Raw genomic sequence first — 14,248 nt, 5'->3', positions numbered from 1 at the left:
CTCACTCAAAGCAAAGTCTACTGAAAATCCACTCTAAAAAAAAGAAGCTTAAAAACAAGCCTAAAAGCATCACACTGATCCATAAGTAATTTAACAGGACAAAGCCCAACACTCTTTGCAGGAAGACTGATTCATAAGTAGCTTAGCCACATCCCAGAAACACAACCTGAAACTCTTTGGAGGAGGAAAACAAAATTTAGCAGTCAACAGAAAAGGGAAACTTCATGCACTGTGTTGGTGGGAATGTAAATTGGTGTAGCCACTATGGAAAACAATACAGAAATTCCTCAATAAATTAAAAATACAAATACCATACAATCCTGCAATTCCACTTTTGGGTATTTACCTGAAGAAAATGAAAACACTAATTTGAAAAGATATGTACACCTGTATATTTATTGGAGCACTATTTACAATGGCCAAGATATGGAAGCAACCCAAGTTTCCATTGATAGATGAATGGATAAAGAATATGTGGTATATATACACACTGGAATATTACTTACTCATAAAAAGGAATGAAATCTTGTTATTCATGACATGGCTGGACCTAGAAGGTATTATGCTGAGTGAAATAAGTCAGAGAAGGACAAATAACCATATGATTTCACTTATATGTGGAATTTAAAAAACAAAACAATTTAAAAAAACAAACAAACAAGCAAAACAGAAACAGATTCATAAATACAGAAAACAAACTGAGGGTTGCCAGAGGAGAAAGGGAAGGCGGGATGGACAAAGTAGGTGATGGGACTAAGTTATAAAATAAGTAAATCATGGGGATGAAAAGTACAGTATAGGGAATATAGTCAATAATATTGTAATAACTTTGTATGGTGATAGATGGTAACTACACTTATCTTGGCAAGCATTTTGTAATGTATATAATTGTCAAATCACTACATTGTACACCTGAAACTAATATAATATTGTATGACAACTATACTTCAATTAAAACAAATTTAGTGCTAAATTTGCTATATCTGCAATTTACAATGCTCCATATCCAGTAAAAATTACTAGTCAGATAAAGAAATAGGTAAATAAGCAGGGGGGAAATTCAGTCAATAGAAACTCATCCAGAAATGACAGAGATGATGGAAGTAATAGATAAGGATTTGAAACAATTATTACAAATATGCCCAAGGATTTAAAGGAAAACATGAACACAATGAAAGAAAAATATAGACAAGAATTTTTAAAAATTCATATCTAAAATGAAAAAATAAAAAAAAACTCCCACTGGATGTGATTAACAGCAGATGATTCACCACAGAGGAACTCATCAGAGAACCTGAAGAGATAGCAATAGAAACTCTCCAGATAGTTTTTGTGTAAATGAAAGATAAAAGAAGGAAGGAAGGATGGAAAGGAGAAAAGGAGGGAGGAAAGGGAAGGAGGGACAGAGGAAGGAGGAGGAAAAAAAGCCTTGGTGAACTGTGGGGTGGAATCACGTGGTCTGTGAAGATGTAATTGGAGTTCTAGAAGAGAGGGGTGAGGTGGGGGGGAGATTGAGAAAAAAATTTGAAGAAACAATGGCAACATTTTCCCAAATTTAATGAATTATAAATCCACAGATCCAGGAAGCTTAGAGAATCTCAAATGGAATGAGCACAAAGAAAGCCACATCATAATAAATTTTCTGAAAACCAGCGATAAGTAGGAAAATTTAAACACAGTCAGGAAAACAACAGTAACAAAAACACGATACATTGTGCATGGGGAATAGAGATAGAAGTGAATACAATTTGTTTGCAGACAACCAGGCAAGTCAGAAGACAACAGAACGTCTTTAAAGTGCAGAAAGAAAAAGAAAGTCCACCTAGGATTTTTTATCCAGTGAAAATATATTTTGAAAGTGAAGATACATTTAGAGAAACAAACCCTGAGAGAATGCATCACCCAAAGACCTGCACTATGAAAAAGAAAAATATTAAAAGAAGTTCTTCAGCTGAAGGAAAATGATACCAGACAGAACTTGGATCTATATGAAAGAATGAAAAAATACTAGGAATGGTAAACGTATAGGTACCTTACAGAAGACTGTTTTTCCTCACTTAAAAAAATTTTAAAAGAAAGTTGACTGTTTAGAATAAAAATCATAATGATGTGCTAAGAAGTTTATGACATATTTAAAAGTAAAAGATATGACAAAAATAGTACAAAGGAACAGAGATGGGAAATGGAAGCATACAGAAGGCGGGGGAAGGAGGGAGAGAGAAAAATACGATGAACACCCATATACCTTTCATTCTGGCTCACCAATTATTAAAAATTTACCACTTTTATTTTCTCTTTCTTTCTCTTATCTGTAATTCAACATTAGTTTTGTTGAATTATTTGAAAATAGTATGCCAACATCAAGGTACTTCACCCATAAATACTTCAACATGTGTCTCCCAGGTACAGAGATAATCTTCTACATAGCCACGATATATACCACACTTAGAAAATTTCATTGATATAATATTATCATCTAATAAATATCTCCATTTGTCCATAGAACACATGTTTTGAACCACAAATTGGGAATCTCTCTCAGAAGGAAGTTCCCTAGCCCTTGCATTATACCTTTCACGTTCCTGTCACATTCCTTAAACCACAGAAAGAAAACTCTTGGTTTACTCTTCATCTCTGCTGAATTTCAGTCAACTATTCTTTTGTGTGAATGAATGTTTCCAAGTCAGGTGTCCTTTTACATTTATCTCTGTGACTTGATATTTATTTGGGTAATTCTTGGGTTAAAGTCCATTTCTCCCATGAGACTGTTTCACAGGGGTAGAGTTTCCTTCTAACGCCAAATGTATTCCCAGAATCTAGCAAGTCCTTGCCACATACATATTTCCCCCCAAAATATTTGGAGAATATATCAAGTGTTTAAGTTGGGGAAACACCTGTATCTCTTTTATGTTTCTCTGTATGCCATCGAAGGCTCTTAGGGGGAGTGTACAAGATCTTTGTTAACTGAAAATATTCAATTGTTCAATTTCACCGTTCCTTCTGTAATTTCCTTTGACATTTAAAGAGTAGAAGAGGAATACAGGGAATATTAGATTTGATCTCCAGTTCAGTACACCAAGATGTAAAAACCTAGTAACTATGGAGAGAACTTATTTTTGTGGCAATGGAAGAATTAATTTTTCATAATTTTGAAATGCACTTCCTAATTGTCAAACACTGTACTGAATATATGCATTTTAAAATTCTATTATTTTATTTTTTAAAGTCAGATTTATTGAAGCATACTTGATGTTCACTAGAAGTCATACCTTTTTGTGTATAGCTGTATGAATTTTAACAACTGCACATAGTTGTGTAACTACTATCACGATCATGATGTAGAACATTTCCCTTGCCCTAAAAATCCTCTTATGTCCCTTTTACACATATTATTTAATCCTCCTAACTACTTTTTTCGGTATTCATATTTACCATTCTTATTTTTGGGGGGACGAAAAACTGAAGCTAAGTGCAATTGAGTAATTTAGGCAGGGTTACATAGTAGGTGGCAAAGCTCGGATACCACCCAAGGTCTGTCTGACTCTAAATCTCATGATTCAAGTACTCAGCACGCCATTATAAGTTTGTGGTACTCCATTTGTTCAGCATTGTATTTCCCATTTTGTTACACAATGAAATGACCATAGAGCTGTGACAAGAAGAGGTAATTAACGTGAACCTTTAAAAAATACTAAGAATATGGTAAATGAATTGCAAGATAAATTTTATGTCAAATTACGCTTTCTTTTTACACAAGATTAAAGCAAGTACGTTTTTAGTTCATTAATATGGTCATAAATACTTGTCTAGTCTGAGTTTTAACTTTACTTCACAATTGAGGACTCCCATTAGTCACTTGTATCTAGAAATATCCTAGGATAAAATTTGGGAGTTGGTGCCTGCCTGACATATCAGACCCAGATCGTTCTTGTCCTCATGTAGCTTACCATCAAGTTTCACAGGTAAAATGATTATCTGCATCATGGTTTTATTTAGAGTTCTGACATGATGGTAGCTATAGCTAGACCCTGGTTCTGCTCTGGTCTTCCCGATTTCCAAAACCCTTGCTACCAAAAGTTGCAGAACTGAAAAAGCAGCGGAAGCCAGAGGCCAGCCAGAGGGTCAGATCCACTTTATCACTCTTCCATGAAGTCAGCCTCAAGCTGTGGGAAACAACGAATTAATTAGTTAACCACTAAAACCTAGTCTGCTTTAGAAATACATAGGCTAACAATCCTTAAAACATGGAATATAAAATACATTGTCCTTCCTCAAAGTTGAAACTCCAGAAGGCTGCTCACTTGTTGAACAATAGTGTAATTACTCAGAGCATCAACAAAACTCTTTTGCAATTGCCTTTAAACCTTTTATATTTTATCAAGGAAGCTTTTAACACTAGGAGTGGACCAATATTTCCACTGCACAATCTAAAGCCAAATATGTTGCTTTGAGCTAATTATATATCTGTATTCAACACGTGTCTTTGTACTTAGATGTTTGCTTGTAGTCACAAAATTTAGTTATTCTGCAGTCTACATTCAATCAAACCTCTATGGAGTCTGGTAATACTATTATTACAAACATCACTGCCATTAGCCAACTTTGAGTCCTAGGAGACACATGCTGAAAATTCTCCCCTTCATTAGTATATTATTAATATTAATGCTTGAACAAACTTAAGAATGCCTAGAGAGTGTAGTTTGTTAGTTAATTATAGACGGTTCTCACTACATAAATAAAGCTTGAGTACATAGTTTAGAATTTCTCAATATGGAGTTTTAATGTATTAGAATGATCATGTCATGTTTATTTCAGTACATCTGATGACAGCAAATTTATTCTTAAAGGACAGTTCTTTTTTTTTTTAAACACAGACAAGAGTTATCTAAAGCCAAAAAATGGTGAATAAAGTAGATGATCCAAATAGTTTGGGGTTTTTGGGGGGGAGGGGTGTGTAAAAATTAGCTGTATTTATAAAGTAATGTGAAGTGTTTTCCTTGTGTATTTCTTTAACTGGGTTTAAAGGTAATTGCAAAAGAGTCTTGTTGATGTTCTGAGTAATTTCATTATTGTTCAACAGATATGTTGCCTTCCGGAGTTTCAACTTTGAGGAAGGACAACATATTTTATATTTCATTATGTTTGCTTGAAAAGGTCACCCAACTTTTTAGTTATACCTTTAAGCTAGTGGCCTTAATTCAGATTATTCATTTTGACTGTAAAGAGAATTTACTGGAAACTGGGAGTTAACACTGGGCTTTTTAATATATGCATGCTCAGTCAATCCATAAGCATGGCTAGGGCACTGTTAAGTGCTATGTGGGAACCCAAATATCCTTTAGGAGTTTAACACATAGTTTAACACAGAAGACTAATAAATATTAAATGATTTGAGGACAGTATAAAGAAGTTGCTGCTTTGATATAAGTTTTTAATTATCATTTTATCATTTTATCATTAGCTTACTAATCTAGTGAATACATTTTATTTTGTCCTATTCCTTGGCTGCACCTCAGTCCACTATTACTCCTCCTTTCTTTCTAGCATGGCCTAAATAACCTAAATACTTTATTTATTGAAACATTCAAATTGCTTGGATGAGGTGCCATCCTGCAACTAAAGACATGATAGATCTACATACCACAAAGGTTAAGCACTGCCCTTCCACAGTAAATTGAGATCATTACATAATTCTTTCAGATGAGTAAGGACGTTGCAAGAGAGGACTTAATTATTATATGAAGAAATGAAAATAATAATTCTTCCCATTTGTAATGCTTACTAACTTGTATGAACTATATATTTCTGGATTTTTAATTCATATTTGCCATGTTCTGAAAAAGGATTTGAAGCAGGTGAGTGAAGTGTAGATAATACATAAGCAATGGGCTGTGTATGTTCGTTTCCCTACTCAGAACATGGATTATAATTTTATACACTGTAGTAATAGCATAATAAAAGTAGTTTAAATGTTTAAGGAACCAGATTTAACACTGCTTAACTTGATAGTTGTGGGTAATTTATACATGAGACAAGCTAGCCCATGAGTTTTTATATTTAGTATCCAGAGCAATCCATATCAATGTGAGGTAATTGTTCTGACTAAATGGATCAGTCAATTCAATGCAAAGTTCAGTGTCATTGATTTTCCTCCTACTGAATTAATGTTGGCTATAATGTACCCATTCCCTAAATTATTGAATTCTAGATTCAAGTCCATAGTATCAGATCTGAAACAGATGGTCATTTTTTAAGATTTTATTTTTAAGTCATCTCTGCCCCCAACATGGGGCTTGAACTCATGACCCCAAGATCAAGAGTCACATGTTCCTCTGACTGAGCCAGCCAGGCACCCCAGATTGTCATTTTAAAAAGTAGAATTAAGTGATGGGGCACTTGGGTGGCTCAGTTAGTTAAGCATCTGACTTGATTTCAACTCAGGTCATGATCTCAGGCTCATGAGATCAAGCCCTGTGCTGGGCTCTGCACTCAGTGTGGAGTCCACTTGAGATTCTCTCTCTCCCTGTCCCTTTGCCCCTCCCCCTTGCACTAAATAAATAAATAAATAAATCTTTTTTTTTAAAAAGTAAAAATAAGTGAGGTCATGTAGCAGACATGGCTAGTTGTCCACCCCAATATCCATTTACCCTTCTTTAAAACATTAACCTGATTATATCTGAGGTGAGAAATGTACCCAACTAAAAATACTTGATATCCCAGTCTCTCTTCCAGCTGGGAGTATCCATTTGGCCAGTGGGATATAGGTGGATGCCCCTGGGGTGGGTTTGCCTTCTTAAATAAAATCATAAATCTTTAAGAGGAAAAAGCCTCAGGATTCCATCCTGTTCATCTCCTTGGACATGGATGTTGTGCCAAAGAAGCCAAATCCACCTTATGGCCCAAAGGATGGTAGGACAGGAAGAAAGGAGCATCCTGGGACAATGATGCCATTATGGACCACTACTCCAGGCCTAGCTACTTACCTCTAGGTTTCTAATGTGAAAAACAATACATCTCTGTCTTGGTTGAGTTTTCTGCCATCTGCAAGTTACACACACAATAAAGTACCCTAAATGGTTGCCCCCAAAATGGTAGCTATTCTATGTGAGATTTGGTGAATAAGAACTATTTTAGGAAAGCTTTAATTATTAATTAATTGACATGAAAACAGGTGAGAGAAGGGCACCCGCCTGGCTCGGTGGGTGGAGCGTACAACTCTTGATCTCAGAGTTATGAGTTCGAGCCCCACATTGGGTGCAGAAATTACTTAAAAAATAGAAAACATTTTTAAAAAAGCAGGTGAGAGAATCTAATAGCAGGAAGGTAAAAGCAATGATATTATTAATAATAATCATTATAGTTAATCTTTATTGAGTGCTTACCATATGCCAGGCACTGTGCTATGTGTTATATGTACGGTATCTATACCCCACTTACTACTTACAGCAATCCTATAGGGTAGGATTATTTGCTATCCTTATTGTTATCCCTGTTTTACAGGTAAGAGGAATGAAGCTTGGGAAAGTTAAATAATTTGCCTTTGGTTACACCGCTAATTGGTGGTAGGGCTGGGATTTCCAGTTTTTGTTTTTTTGTTTGTTGGTTTCTTTCCAAGATCAAGGTGTCAGCAGGTCAGTTCCATCTGAGGCCTCTTCTAGCTGCCTTCTTACTGTGTCCTCACATGTCATCTGTGTGTCTATGTCCTCATCTTCTCTACTCATAAGGATATCAGTCATAGTGGTTTAAGGCTCACCCTCAAGAACTCATTTTAACTTAATCATTCCTCTAAAGACCTTATCTCCAAATAATGTTACATTCTCGGGGGCTGGGGGTTAGGGTTTCAACGGACCTGGGATTCTTAACATCATGCTGTGACTCTCCTTAATCTTCCCTTCTTCCCTCGACGACTCCATACCCAGAGAAGATTATGCCTAAATGCAGAAGGACACGATAGAAATTTGACCTAGTCTAGGTATATGTGGGCAAGGAGTAGTAGCAGAAGAGAGTTGCCCAAAGATAAGTAGAGGAGAAAGTATTAGCTCACAAAACAATGTCAACGAAAAGCAAGGCAGGAGGAATTCATGATGAACAGGTTTAACTGTTAATTCCTAAACATCCAGTAAATGAGTGCCAGGAATGAAAGAGAAATCTAAAAGGGAGGAGGAGGGGTCTGAAATCGTCACCAGGAGAGGCAAAGTTACTGACTGCCCTTCAGAACTTCTTCTTCTTCTTCTTTTTTTTTAAGATTTATTTATTTATTTGAGAGAGAGTATCCACGAGTAGGGGGAGGGACAGTGGGAGAGGGAGAGACTCTCAAGCAGACTCCCCGCTAAACGCAGAGCCAACTCAGGGCTTGATCTCATGACCCATGAGATCATGACCTGAGCCAAAACCAAGAGTTGGATGCTTAACCAACTGAGCCACGCAGGCAGCCCCAGAACTTCTTGATTGAGAAGGGTGGTTTACAAAATTGTACTTGTATTTATACTGATGTATATGCATTCAATGACAGTATTTGTTCAATAAAGTGCAGTGGCCAGAAGAATACCCCTCAAAACCCTTAGGTGTGAGGGAAAGTAGTTGACCAAGGGCCCAGGGTGGACTCTGAAATCCACGTTTCCCACATGCTGCTCATGGCAAAGGCCAATGAAGGAGCATGGCCCAGGCTCTATGGCAGTCCTAATCCTGGGAGACACCTGCTTCTCTGATAGATGACTGGCTTGAGGATTCTTCAACATTCCTTGCTTCACCTTCCTTGGGCTGCACTAGCTGACTGATGGCTCTCCCAGTCCCTCCTATTGCCCCTCCCCATTTTCTATCACAGGGATTCTCCTAATAACGTCTTTGTAAGTTTAATACCATATTGGTATCTGCTTCTGGGAGGATCCAGACTAACACAAATGATAAATGATTCCCTAAGAAAATGCCTTCAGTCTGGACTTCTCTCTCAAACTCTAGATTGCTTTAGATGTTACCAGAAATTTCCACAAGGATTCTTCACAGGCAAGCTCCGTTTTGTATGCAATCTTGCCATAAACATTAACTAACCCCCCCCCTCACACACACACACACACACACACACACTCTCAATCGAATCAGTAACTATTTCTCCTCCCCATCCCACTGCTGCTATCTTTATCATTTCTTAGTTGACTGTAGTAGCTTTTCATTTGATCCCATTACCTCTAGAGTCATCTCTGTCAAAATACCTTTCATGTTATGGTCTGAGGAAGCTTCCAAAACCACAACTCTGATCATATCACGTCCTTAATTGCGACTCTTCAATGGCTCCCCTGAGGTTACAGCAGCAGCTTGAGAACCCTCCTGAGGTGACCCACGGGAAGAAAGAAACTACATCACAGCAGAATGCACACATACTTATATAGGAGAGGCACGTATATGCATAATACGCATATCTGAAGTAGAAGTTTCATGAGAAAAATTTACCCTTGCTACTTGTGATGCACTCTGATATCTTCTACTTTATGCTATGGTATTCTGTTCTATAAAATCTATTCCACACAAAACAAGTACTGAAGACCACTAAATTGACCTCATAATTTACTAATAGATCAGAACTTACAATTTGAAAAATCCTGGTCCAGAGGATAAAATCCAAATTCCTTATCTTGGTTTCCAAGGCTTCTCCTGATAAACCTCCCACAACAATTTTGGCTTCACTCACTTATCCATCTCACCAGTAAATAGTGGGCCTCCGAAGGCCCACTCCCTGTCAGGCACTGTGTGGGGAATTGAACAGCAAATAAAGGCTCAGTGCCAACCAGAGAAGAGAGTGAAGTATTTTGTGAAACCCAGACCAGTGAAAAGCCTATTAACATTTAATGATAAAATGAAGGTAAATACAGAATGTTGGGGCCGCACATAGGGTGTGTACTCCGGCCATTCCTGGGGGAGTAGACAGGACTTCCCAGAAGAAGAGACACCTAACAAATAAGTCAGAATTAACCAGGAAAAAGGAGCAGTGAGTAGGGTCCCAGGCAGAGGAAATAGCTTGCTCTTAGCCCCAGAGACAAAAGAGCGTAGTATGTTTTTGAAGAGTGAAAAGTGTTTCAGTGAGGCTGCAGGACAGAGCCCAGGACCTTAACAGTAGGAGATGAAGATGGAGAGGTATTGAACTACTCTTTCAGGGCAGGGGTTTTCAGATCTGTCTCAGGGATCCTACTGGTTCCACGGTGCCTTGGGGACTGTAGAAAGACACAAGATAAAGGTCAAGCAGGTTGGACTCTCTTTATCCCCTTCAACCTGAATAGCACAATATTAACATGGTAGGGGCCAAGGGCAGGCCACCCAAAATGTACCACAAGAGCATACTGATTATTTTGAATTGAAGTTACTTGGGAGGCAACCAGTGCAAGGACGCTCAGATTCTCCTCTGCTCCCCCCGAAAAGCAGGAAATCTTCCATATAAAGCATTTGCTCTCTGTACTAAGAAGTAAAAAGATACCCTTATCACCAGAGATAGGAGCTTTAAAGTGGAGAAAGCTACAGAAACGAACCTTGTTACTTTTTTGCTAATCTATGACCTCAGCCCAAACTCTAGTTAGAATTCTTACTAATTGAAATTCCCAAACACCTGTTTTCTTTATCCTGTCGGTTCTTCATGAGTTTGTTGTCTCTTCGTCTAAAAAGTGTGAAAACTGCCTGCTTGGTCATTTCTTGGGGTCTCAATTTCATTATTGAGCCTCAGTTTCTACATAATAAGACTTTGGGTTTTTTTCTCCTGTTAATTTTCCTCATGTAAATTTTAGTCCAGCTGGAAGACCTGGAAGGGCAGAGGAAGAATTTTTCCTTCCCTGTAGCATTTGATATAGAACATTCTGGCGGAAGTGTGGGAAATGGATTGGAGGAGGGCCAGAGAGGGGCCCCCAAGCCAGGGTAGTGTCAATAAGTGAGTAAGAGGAAAGAAGTAGAAAGAATTTAGAATCGGGAGGAAGAAAAGACAGCACTGGTGATAGAATTCTTGAACAAGTCCTCCTCATTTACACTTGCTGCGTGTTCGGTTTCCTTTGCTTAGAACATGGGTTCTCAATCTTATTTATTCTTATTTTTGCAGTTATTCTTATTTTTGTAGTAGATCCCTTAGTCTGGTGAAGTCTATGGAATCTTTCTCAGAAAAAATATATTTAAATGAACAAACATATGTATTATTACAGAGACCTGATTATATTCATGTAAAATTATCCAAATATCCAAAAAACAAGTTTGTTTATAGTATGTTTCTTTATTAATGCAATAAATAATACAGTCTGACAGTGGATCTAATACCTACTGTAATTTTGAAGTAGTGATACATGTGAACAATATTTCAAGAACATGAGTCAACTGCAATGTCAGTTGACTATATCTATGTTTCCATCGGTGACAAGTTACAAGTATTGCTAATACTACTCCAGTTTGTGGCCTGTATTTATAATTGAAGGCAATTCTAAATTTCAAAGGGAGGAGGTTAGTGAAAATTAAGATGTAATTATTTTCCCATACAAATTTTTCAAACCCCTGAATTTGAACCATGGACTTCTTGGTGAAGAGACCCTGGCTTTAAAGTCCTTGCCTTCCTTGTCTCCCTGTTGTATCTTATTTATCCTCCAAGATTCCTTTTATACATTGCTACTGGTTTGTTCTTGAAGCTAGGTCCCAGGGACAGTTGTAAATAGTTCTATTACAGCCTGTTAGGGACTGTTGTGGCCATTTGTTTACTTTCAGTTCTCAGCCACACTGGAATGGGAGTTCTTTGAGGGAAGAAATTATTTCTGATGTATCTTAGTATCCTGAGTACCTTGCACAGCTGTGCACATAAAAGCCTACTAAATGAATGAACACATTGTTCTGTGAGAACACTAATCATTCTATAAATTGCTGGGAAAGCGTTGGTGGAGGAGAGAAAATGATACTTTATTTGAATCTGTCTCTCAGGAATATAGAAATTTCGTGTTATGGTTAGTGGATGAAAAGAATGTTAGAAGATCTGCCTAAGGTAAGGCTGCAAATAGACTAAGGATGCATCAAGGGTGCATGGAAATGTGTGGCAGACAGAACATGAAAGATTCCTGTTTAACTTTGCCCTTTGCTCTAGTGGCAATCCAACTGAGATGAACAGTTTTTCTAAGGAGAAGTTTAGATCATGAGCCAGAAGCAGTCTTGGATACCTGAGACAGGGGAAGTGTCAAGTTCTCTGAAGGCTACTTCTGAACTGCAGTCTCTCAATAGTTACACACAGAGATGATTTACTGTGAAGCTAAACTTTCAGAGCCCTACACTTGCATGAGCCCTTTCAGAAGTCATCTGATTTTATATTTGTAAATTATTTATGAGTATGTGTGCTTTCAAAGGGGACCTCCGAATTGTATGAGCCTTGAGACTCTGGTTAGAATATTAGAAAAATGTTATAGAATTGTGCCCAGCTCATAGTAAGCTCAATTTGTCTCAACTAACTAACCAAATAGTGGATACATGCTGATGTTTCTAACTTCCTGACATACAGTGTCTTACATTTGCAGGATAAAATAGGCTCACAACACCCCAGCATGACATGATTGGTTTGTCCCTGCTTTTGATCATTCTTTATTCCTTTCCCGAAATACCTATGCTTTCCCCTTCTCTTTCAGGCTCTTAAACCATGCCAGTCTTTAAATCCCAAGGTAATAGATGGATCTTAGAAACTCTGATGGATAGAGAATATTTCTGTTGTAGATTTAGAAAAACATGAGAAGTAAATGATGGCTTGTGTGTGATTGTGACACAGCCAACAGAGAAAGAGAAAGGAGGAAGGTACAGGATGGCTGTGCCATCAGATGTGGGATGTGGATGCCAAAAGGTAATGATTATAAGGGGCATCTGGGTGGCTCAGTCGGTTAAGCGTCTGCCTTCGGCTCGGGTCATGTTCCCGGGGTCCTGGGATCGAGCCCCACGTCGGGTTCCCTGCTCAGCGGGAAGCCTGCTTCTCCCTCTGCCTCTGCCTGCACCTCCCCCTGCTCCTGCTCTCTCTGTCAAATAAATTAATAAAAATCTTTTTTAAGATTTTATTTATTTGTCAGAGAGAGAGAGAGTACACAAGCAGTGGGGGTGGCAGGCAGAGGGAGAAGCAGACACCCTGCAGAGCAAGGAGCCTGATGTGGGACTCGATCCCAGGACCCTGGGATCATGACTGGAGCCCAAGTCAGATGTTTAACTGACTGAGCCACCCAGGTGTCCCAATTAATAAAAGATCTTTTAAAAAAAATGTAATGATTTATAAAATGAGCTACTCAAAAAAATTCAGCACTTAATCCACAATAAACTTTTTTTCTTGAGGTAAACCTGAATACCTTCATTTAAAAAAAAAGACCTTAGGTATTTTAAACCATACTGCTTGTCTCTAAAATTCAGAGAGTCTTTAGGAACATACCATTTCTGGGATGGCAATTCTCACAATTAATATATGTGGGCTAATGATCCCACAGAAAGGTCCCCAGCACAATAGTTGTTGATATATCTGTATTTAATTTTAAGTACATTTTAAAGTAAAAAGGAGAAATCATCGGAATATTCTGCTCTGTGTAGTTAAATGGGACTTACATTTAAAATTTTATTTTAAAAAACACTGCACCTGAAAAGACTCAAAGGAAACCTAACTGCATATTATTAAATGAAAGAAGCCAATCTGAAAAGGCTACATGCTTTATGATTTCAACTATATGACATTCTGGAAAAGGAAAAATTATGGAGACAAAAGGATCAGTGGTTGCCAGGGATTGGGAGGCGGGAGGGTGAGTAGGTGGAGCACAGAGTATTTTTAGGGCAGTGAAACCACTCTGTGTGACACTGTAATTGTAGACATAAGTCATTATAAATTTGGCCAAAACTGTAGGATAAACAACCCCATAATGTGAACTATGGGCTTTAGGTGAGAATGACGTGTCAGTGTAGGTTCATCCGTTATAACAAATGTATCATTGGAGTGCAGGCTATCTATCAATAAGGAACAGGTTGTGTGGGTGTGTGTGTGTGCGTGTGTGTGCATGTGTGCGTATGTGTGTATGTGTGTGTAGACAGGGAATATATACATATATATAGGAACTCTCTGGACTTCCTGTTCAATTTTGCTGTGAACCTAAAACTCCTCTAAAAAACAAAGTCAATTAATTAAAAAAGATATGTTAGCTGCTCTTTAAAGTTCGGTAAGCAAAGGCACAGGGAGGTCAGAGAGAGACCAGGGAGTCAGAGAGGTGATGAAGCTGGAAAGCTGGAT

The sequence above is a fragment of the Mirounga angustirostris genome, unplaced genomic scaffold, assembly GCF_029215605.1.
Source record: "Mirounga angustirostris isolate CCGP_5_RB_7025 unplaced genomic scaffold, mMirAng1.0.hap1 SCAF_8, whole genome shotgun sequence".
Taxonomy (NCBI): domain Eukaryota; kingdom Metazoa; phylum Chordata; class Mammalia; order Carnivora; family Phocidae; genus Mirounga; species Mirounga angustirostris.
Note: the sequence above shows the minus strand (reverse complement) of the source record.